A 6,001-nucleotide genomic window follows, 5' to 3' on the forward strand; every position below is an offset into this window, starting at 1 on the left:
GTTGGGGGGAGGGAGTGCTGCCACCATCCAGGTAGGACACAGAAGCAGCTCAGACAGCAGGGGTGGCAGTGGGGATAGTACGGAGCCACTGGATTCTAGAGCTGATAGGACTTGTGGATGGATTGGATGGGGCTGTGAGATAAAGCAGGGAATTAGGTTTTGGTCTAAGCACCTGGGGAACAGTGGGCCCTTTACTTTGAAGGGAAGACACAGGAGGAGCAGGTTTGGGGGAGACCAGGAGCCTCTGGGCAGGCTAAGGGGAAATGTCTGTGAGACGTCCACATGGAGGTGCCAGATTAGTGTGTGGAGCTTAGGGGAGAGGATGTGGGTGGAGGTACACAGGGCAGGTTGCTGGGGTATAGATGATCTGTCTGGCTGCTTGCTCTGTGTTACTCTATTCTAAGGATTTCATGTCTAGCTTTTTAAGTTTATTTATTTTGAGAGAGGGAAGGAGTGCATGTGTGCACATTAGCAGGGAAGGGGCAGAGAGGGAGAGAGGGAGAGAGGGAGAGAGGGAGAGAGAGAGAGAGAGAGAGAGAGAGAGAGAGAGAGACTGAATCCCAAGCAATCTCTGTGCTGTCAGAGCCCGACTTGGGGCTTGAACTCACAAATCTGTGAGATCAGGACCTGAGCTGAAATCAAGAGTCAGACACTTAAGCTACAGAAGTAACCAGGCTCTTCAGATTTCATGTGTTTTAATTCACTGGAGCCTCACCTCAAGTCTGAGGGCAGGACTGGGTCTGACTGGAGGCCTGCCGAAGAAGGTGTGGAATCATGCAGGAGGGGCACCTTGTCCCCAGGGGTGTTGGTGAAGACTTCCTGGTGGAGGTGACTGCTGACTGGGACCTGGCGGGATGAGTGGGAATTTGTGAGGCAGAGAAAAGGCAGAAGGGAAGGCTGAGCTTGCCCAAGTATGGACAAAGGCCTGGTGATGCTGTATTGCAGAATCTGAACATCAGTGCTGAGACCCACAGTTCCAGTATCCTTGGGCACATGGAGAAACTGACACCCAGAGCAAGGAGGGCCTCAGTGAGTAACTGGTAGGCTGGGCACTGGCTCCTGGCCCAGGACTCCAGTCCCAGCTTTGGGTGCTTCCACTTGCTCTGGTCACACCCCTGAGACCTTCACTTGGGGCCTCAGCAAAGTTCTCGGATAGGATTTCAAGGTGATTTGAGTTCAGTCCAGCAGCTTCTCAGAGTAACAGGCTTGGGGGTATAGCCCAGCCTGCCACAGATGTGCTTAAAGCAGTTGTGGACTCAGACCTCAGGAGGACAGCCATGCTCTTTAGCCCTGAGTGGCCTGGCCCTGCTGATTTGCAGCCTTATCTCCTGCCTCTACCTACCTGTCTCTGCCCTCCAGACAGCTTTTCTAATGGTGGACTAGCCCGCGTTGGCAAGTCTATGGGGAAGTGATTTGTGTGTGAGGTGGGGGGTGAGGGTGGAGTGAGGCATCTATCATATTCTGGGTCCCAAATGTGTTGGGCTGGGACACTGTCCTACGTCCCATCCCTTGCAATTTACAAGGGGCTTCTATCCAGCACCTCATAGGATCCTCATGGCAACCCTGATAGGTGGGCGGGACAGGGGATTCTGATCCCATGGCACTGATGAAGAAGGGGCTCAGAGAGGGATGTGGCTTGCAGGAGGGCACACAGCAAGCTGGAGATGGACCTGGGATGAGGCTGGTTCCATGTGAGCCCAGGTTTTTGTGAGCACCTGGTGGTTGGGTACGAGGAGGGACAGCCAGTGCCCTCCTGAGTGAAGGGTCACCCAGCTTCGATGTGATCTCAGGGAGATAGGAAACATGGAGACGCAAGATCCCTTAGCCCAAATCTCATTTTGTTCCGTGGCCTTGGGTAGCTCCTCTCTCTCGCTCTCTCTGGGTCCCTTGCCCATCCATTCAAGGAGGGCCTGGATAGGATAACTTCTAAGGTCCTTGTGGTCCAGAGCCTCTGGCCCTGGCACCGAGGAGGAGAGGACACGCTGTAAGGGAAGGAGAAGGAAATACATTGGTCTGGGGCGGGGGCGGGGGGTGAGGACCAAGGAAGAGGTTGGGAGGAGGGTGGGGAGGAGAAGCAGAATCGCCTCAGGGAAGTCACTTCCCCTCTCCAAACCTGTTTCCACATTTGTCCAATGGGGGACACTGTGAAGGTCCTGGCCCAGTGTGTGGGACAAACGTTAGTCTTTCCTCCCCCTCGCCAGCAGCTGGGCCTGGCCTCCCTACTGCTGGCCAGGGCGGCTTGGACAGTCCATGGGAAGATGTCAGACCAGGCCTTGGTCTGGCTGCTTTGGCTGGCTGACTTCCGCCGGCCCGAGGGAGGTGGCGGGTGGGGGTGTGCTTTGCACGCGGACAGGCCGAGGCAGCACAGCACCTTGGCCAGGAGATGGCTGTGACGGAGGAAGAGCTTGGGCTCAGGAACCACCTGGTCTGGGTTAGAATCTCGCTCTGATACTTAGTAGCTATGAGATCTTGCGCAAGTCACATAGGACTTGGCTGAGCCTCAGTGTGTCCTCCTCTGTAAAACGATGCACTTCCTGGGTGGTGTGAGGCTGAGATGACGGGAGACCATGAGGGATGGCGTCCCTGGCTTAGGCTCAGAGAACTGGCTGAGATTCCTCCTTCCTCTGCTTTCTCTGCAGCCCACATGGCACCAGCTAGAGTCAGCCTGGAACCCAGGCCGAAAAGGATGCCCCCTACCCAGCTTGGAGACACTTACAGCCTCAGAGCCGGTGGCTCACGATAAGAGGCCCTTGCTCCACCATGTCCGGGCATCAGCCTGTGAGGCTGGGAGGGTTTGCTGAAGTAAGAAGCTGATGAGAGCACAGGAAGGGCTGGCTGGGGGCCGGGGGCTGGGGGCACCCACCTTCTAACCTGTTTCTGACTTCCTTTGCTGTTCACCCCTACCTCTGGCTGGCAGCTTTCCCGGATTAGCAGCCGACGTCAGGAGCTGCCAGCGGGGCTGGCCTGGCATAGCCTTGGGAGATGTACCAGGGCTGTCTGGTAGTTGGGTACAGTTAAGGAAGGGGGTGTGTGTCCAGCTTTGGAAGTTTGTCCTCCGGTGAGGTGGGAGGGAGAAATGCATGGTGTTAGGCACTCACACATCCTCTGTGTAGCACGTTCACCTTGTGCAGACAGAGAAATCACCTGGGGAGGTGGAATAACTCACCCCAGGCCACACAGCTGGTCTGAGCCTGGCTGCATCCCACACTGACCAGCTGCTAGGCCTGGTCCGTGTCGCACCTTCTATACCATTGCTACGGTGGCGTCAGCACTTCCCAGGTGCCTGTGAAGCTGGTGTCCCACTCTACAGATAAAAAAAAAAAAAACAGAAGCCCAGTGCTTGTCAGCCTGTCAGCATGCAGAGCCCACTTTGGATCCTCTGCCCCCCTCTCTCTGCCTTTCCCCCACTTGTGCTCTCTCAGAAAGAAAAAAGAAAAAAAGAAAAAGAAAGAAGGCAAACAAAACAAAACAACAGAAGCCCAGACAGGGCCAGTGACTCGCCCAAGATCACACCCTGAATTGGTGATGGAGGCAAGGTTTGAGCCCAGGACTAACTCCAAAGCCTGTGTTCTTACCTGCCACGTGCTCGGCAGAGATCTTGTAGCTTTGCCATGATTTGAGCCCGAATCCCCTATGCTCCCAAGGCTGCACAAACCTCTGCTTTGGGTGGGAGCATCCATATGAGAGCACAGAGTAGTGGGTTAGGGCAGGTCACCTTCAGGGAGAAACAGATTTCAGGGAAGGACCCTATAGGCCCGGTTTAGTCACATGTTTACTCGTTGACCAATGAACTGTGTCCAGGGCTGGGTCAGTAACCATGTAGCAGCCCTCTGAAGACCCCGAGGTGGCTCAGGCGGTGGGGAAAGGCCAACACAATGCCTTTGCCTGAGGATTCTGCCGCTGGGCCCGAGCTTCGGTTTAAGTTACATCTGCTTTCCCAGGCTTCTTGGTGTCCCATTCCCAACCTCAATGACAAGAGGGTGGGAGCGTCAAGGTTCCACTCACCTTGGGTCTTCCCCTAACTGGTCTCTTTGTGCCTCACCCCTCTAGACAGCAGGACGGCCGTGTCTGCCCAGGAAACAGGCATACGGACAGAGGTCAGAAGCCACCCACAGGACTCAGCTGTGCCCAACTTGTGAGTCTTAAGGGCAAGTCACATCCATTCACCCTTCTGGTCTCAGCTTAAATGCTGCCTGCAGACAGGTCTTCCCTGACCCCTTCCAGTAGGACTGGTCTCTCTCGTAGTTCCCAGTCTTTACAGCCACATCACTTAGTACAATCCATCATTCCCTATTTTCATCTGTGGAATGTTTGTCTTTCCTAGCAGACTGTGAGGGCAGGAGGCGGAGCTGACACAGAATAGACACTTAATAGATATTTGTTGGATGAAGTTTCTCTAAATTTTGGTTTCCCCTTCTGTACAATGGGCTGAACATTCCTCCCACCCCCAGTGAAGTTCAGACAAGATAGTATCTCAAAACACCAAGCCCTGGCTGAGGCTATAGAAGTTACTAGAAGTGGGGCACCTGGGTGGCTCAGTTGGTTGAGTGTCCAACTTCAGCTCGGGTCATGATCTCAGAGTTCATGAGTTCGAGCCCCATGTTGAGCTCTGTGCTGATAGCTCAGAGCCTGGAGCCTGCTTTGGATTCTGTGTGTCTCTCTCTCTCTGCCCCTCCCCTGGCTCACACTCTGTCTCTCTCAAAAATAAATAAACATTTAAAAAAATGTTTAAAAGAAGATACTTGAAGATACTCAAGGTATTGGGAGCTGGCATGAGCAGGAGGCTGGGCTGTAAGGCCTTTGTAAGCTGTGCGGAGGCAGGAAGACCCACGGGTGCAGTTGGTTAAAAGACAGGATATATGGTACTGCCCTGACCCCAGGGCCAACAATAGTCTGCCTCCCTTTACTGTTCAGGGAATTGGAACTTGAAAATTTGAAACCTACTCTGGGTTTGAATTTCAGCTCCACTGCTATTATTTGGGGCATATCACTTTGCTTTTCTACTTGTAAAATGGCCATTTTTAAAAGTCCACCTTGCTGTCTCCAAACTCTAAATGCAGACTTTTCCCCCTCAGAAACAAAATTAGGGCTGGTTCCTGGTCCCTCAAGACACAGCGACCCTCAGCACTTCTACCGTGCAGCACGGGGAGGCAGAGGGCAGAACAGTCTTGGTTTTAAACAGGCAGCTGCAGGCCTCCTGGGGGAAGCAGGCGCCACCGGCTCTGCGCACAGAGGGGGCCGAGGGAGAAGGGCGAGGACAGGGCGGAGATGCAGGAGGAGGATGGGAAGTTGCAGCAGGCTCTGAGTCGGATGGTGCACCCTATCCTGCCCCCACCCCCGATGAAGGCCCCCAGGGACCCCAGGCCAGCCCTGAGCAGGGGATGTGGACCTGGGGACACCAATGCTGAGCAAATCAGTAGTGACAACAAGGGTCCCAAGTGGCTGCACCCTTGTGTTTACTTTTTCTTTCTTTTCTAAGTATACTTCACACCCAGCACGGAGCACAGTGCTCAGTGACCCTGACCCTAAGATCATGACCTGAGTTGAGACCACAAGTCGGACACTTAACCAACTGAGCCACCCAGATGCCCCTATAAACTTACCTTTTAATTGTGATGGTCTGATGGCCACAGACAGAATATTCAGCAAGAGGAGAAAAGGAAACCCCCCAGAATCCCACCATCAGGACCCAACTCTCAGTCTGTGTGCTTTTTTCCTTTTTACCGAGCTGCCGCCCACTGCTCCCTGAGCAGTTCCCTGTCTTTCTAGTATGTGTACGGCACTTTTACTTGTTCAAACTGCTTCTCATCTGGTATTTGTTGTTCCTCAATGAACTGTGAGGTAAGCAGGCAGAATTGCTCCCATCTGACAGATGAGGAAACTGAGGCACAGTGTGGTTGGGTGACCTGGCCGAGAGTACCCAGCTGGTGACACATGGGTGCCTGGATGTCCCTCAGGTTCCTAGGCTGAAATGCACCCAGAGGAAACATGGGAAGGGAGG

The 6,001-nt window shown here is 53.9% G+C and overlaps 1 long non-coding RNA gene across 1 annotated transcript; it reads right to left on the bottom strand.

Moving 5' to 3' along the window:
• Nucleotides 1-678: 678 nt before the first annotated feature.
• On the bottom strand, nucleotides 679-5,748 carry LOC131518791 (uncharacterized). The gene is made up of 2 exons (XR_009265282.1): nucleotides 3,167-5,748; nucleotides 679-846 (listed from the first exon to the last, which is right to left on the bottom strand). It is a non-coding gene; the product is annotated as an uncharacterized LOC131518791 (long non-coding RNA).
• Nucleotides 5,749-6,001: the final 253 nt, after the last annotated feature.

Source organism: Neofelis nebulosa, chromosome 8 (assembly GCF_028018385.1).
Source record: "Neofelis nebulosa isolate mNeoNeb1 chromosome 8, mNeoNeb1.pri, whole genome shotgun sequence".
Taxonomy (NCBI): domain Eukaryota; kingdom Metazoa; phylum Chordata; class Mammalia; order Carnivora; family Felidae; genus Neofelis; species Neofelis nebulosa.